Here is a 3,360-nt window from a genome sequence, read left to right on the forward strand (position 1 = left end):
CTAATGTTTTCTGGCTCTGGAAATAAGCACTCACACCCCAAACTTGGTAGTGAATTTGAGATTCATTTTCAGAATTTCATGTTTATGAAAAACTCATTTGTAAATATCACTTTCTTAACTTATAAAACTAATTAGAAAAGTGAATGGCCAAAATTTTTAGAGGTGAGGAAATAATAATATATCTTTTTCCTTCCCCAACTAATGTACTACAAATGTTCTGTATAGAGAAAACAGTAATTATTTTTTTCAGTTGCTCATTTCAGCCTTCCTCAAACTACCCTAGTCAATAACTTACTTTCCTTTATGCCTACATTGAAGAATTTTTATTTCTGATAATGGGTTAAGTTGCCTTGTACTATTTTATAATAGGATTAGATTTGAAGTAAATGATAATTTTCCAATCTCTCAATTTCAAAGAATGTACATTTAGGAATAAGAAAATGCAGAAATTGAAAAATCAAACAAAGAGTAGCTTTCTTATATTTCTGGAAATTTCCTTCTGACTCTAGTTTTCTTAAATTATTCCAAATAAAATATTTTGCTGGGATAGTGAGGATGGGATTCTTTATGATACAGCCATAATTTTGGATACATACATGTTAATGAGGCAAATTATTTATGTTTGTGTATATGTATATGCCAATAATATTGCTATACATTTAGTATGTTTTCAAAACATGGTGGACTAGTTAAGAGAAGAAAAATAGGGAGAAAACAGTTTAATAGAATAAGTAAAAGCATCAGCTTATTCAAAATCCATTTATTCAATCCATATTTTCTTTAAAAAAAATAAGGCTTCTGCTGATAATAATAAGACATTTGCAAGAAATGTCTTTTCCCATGAGAGTTCCTTTCCATTTAAGAATTTTGGCATGCTCAATTAAATTGGTCCTCATGTAAACTAACACACAATTACAAACCATACAATTGAGATTTCAGAAGAAAAGCATTTTGTATAGTAGATTTGGGAACTTCTTGAAGACAAGAGTCTGGATATAAATATTGACAAGTGTCTAGAAGTTGACAAGAATAAAAGAAATTGACTAGTCAGTAAAAGAAATAGAGTTAGGATGAGAAATTTTTTTGTGTGTAAAGAATAATAGAGATTGGTTTGGCTAGAATAAATTACACATGTTGGTAGATAATTCTGAAAACAGAAAGAAGATAGAAAATTGTCAGAGCCTTCAATTAGATGATGAGGTTTGTGAATTTGGTATTTTAAGAAACAAAAATTTTATTTTTATAAAAATATTTGTCTGGTTCTGATGACCATGTACAGGCAGGTAATGAAGACTAAAAGCCAAAAGATAAGAGGTCACCTAGTATATTTTGCCATCTGTGATGAGATCAATTAAAAGTCTTTATAAATATTTTAAAAAGTAAGGAATCAAAGGGACTCATCATTATGCTAATATATAGTATGATGTTAGAAGAGGGAAAATAGAATTTAAACTCCAAACACAACTTCATTGAAATCTATAGAAAATGAAATTATCAAAAAGTTTTACTTTAATTAATAGGAAATTAAAATATCCAATTCTAAAAATGTTTTTGACAATGCATCAAAATTTATTTGCAACTTACAAGAGTGTTACTCTCTGGAGACTCTCACTATACTTTAGACTGTCTACTTTCATATTATTAGAAATATATTTAAAGAAAGCAGTTTAATGCATAGATGACATATATTAGCTAATTGAAAGTGATAATTAGGTGTTTCATCCTTAGCAAAATTTTGACAAATGTGTGTTTCAGGGTACAATACTTAAATAACCATATAAAAGTTTCCCAAAATATCTCATCTTTATTTGCAGCTTTTATTATTGACAACTGATAAAATAGCTACAAAGATGATTGTTGATTTTACCACATCTCTTATTTTTCTTTTACTTATAATCTTATAAGATGCTGTTCAGGAAGAAAAGTATGGATTTCTAAGAAAAAAATGAAACAATTTAGAAGAACTGAGCAACCACTAATTATTAATTACTTCTTATAGGGTCTATTTTATATCCTCATATATTTTAATGGTTCTCTTTATTCCTCGGCCATTGCAGACTATATGAATGGTTTGGCTACATGATAAAATCCTAAGGGAGGTTAAATTAAAGACACAGACTCCAATTACCTTTAAACCAGCTCCAGGATGGCTCCTCGAATCCCCAGCTTCAAGCTACCCAAGGAATTAGAGAGATTTACTGAAGAGGCTAGAGAGGGAGGACAAGCATGCCAGAGAGAGGGATTTTATTGGGGAACAAAATATTCTGGGGAAAATCCCATCCAATGAAGGTTAAGGGGGGCAGTGTTCCAAGGTCAGGTGAGATGATTGGATCTTCAAGGGCTGTGGTCAGGCAAGCCTCCACATGGACAAACCCTCCAACCCAAGAAGGGTGGGAAAAGCTCTAATACATAAAAAAGTGTCTGAGTGCCTCTCACACAGCTGGGGAGGTAACTCAATTATGTGCAGGGATAGCTTCCCACAGTTCTTGGTAAGTTCTACATACTTTTATGTTTCTCTTGGAAATGTACTTGCTTGTCTCTTTCTCCCCTTTCTCTCTCCCTCTCCATCCCCCTCCTTGTTCCATGCTCCACAAATTACATACTCCCATCCTCCATTTTTTAGGGTCAATTCTTCTCAAGTATAATTCTGATTCTAGCTGCATTCCACTAACATCTCTATTTTTATATTTGTCTCTCTTCTTGTCATAAGTATAGTGATATGAAGATGCCTAATGAGAGTTTAGGAGGTTATTTCATACTGGTGGGTTTTTCTGATCAACCACAACTTGAGAAGATCCTCTTTGTGCTCATGCTAACCTCTTACCACCTGACATTGGTAGGCAATATAGCAATCATACTGGTTTCCTGTCTGGACTCCACGTTCCACACACTCATGTATTATTTCCTGTCTGGACTCCATGCTCCACACACTCATGTATTATTTTCTCTCTTTCGTTGACCCCTGCTTTACAACAAGCATTGTTCCCCTGCTGCTGTGGAACCTCGGCGGTCCAGCCAAGACAATTACACTTATAGGTTGTGCCATTCAACTCTATGTGTCTCTGGCACTGAGATCCACTGAATGTGTTCTCCTAGTGGTCATGGCATTTGATTGTTATGCTGCTGTTTGCCAATCACTCCTTTATGCCACAGTTACGCACCCGCGATTTTGCCAGTTCCCTTGCAGGAATAGCATGGTTGAGTGGAGTGGGCACCACACTCATTCAGGGCACCATGACCCTTCAGTTGCCCCATTGTGGGAACCATAGGATTTACCACTTCCACAGTGAAGTTCCTGCCATTATCAAGTTGGCCTGTATAGACATTCATACTATTGAGGTCCAACAGTTCATGGCTTCT

The sequence above is a fragment of the Ictidomys tridecemlineatus genome, chromosome 8 (assembly GCF_052094955.1).
Source record: "Ictidomys tridecemlineatus isolate mIctTri1 chromosome 8, mIctTri1.hap1, whole genome shotgun sequence".
Taxonomy (NCBI): domain Eukaryota; kingdom Metazoa; phylum Chordata; class Mammalia; order Rodentia; family Sciuridae; genus Ictidomys; species Ictidomys tridecemlineatus.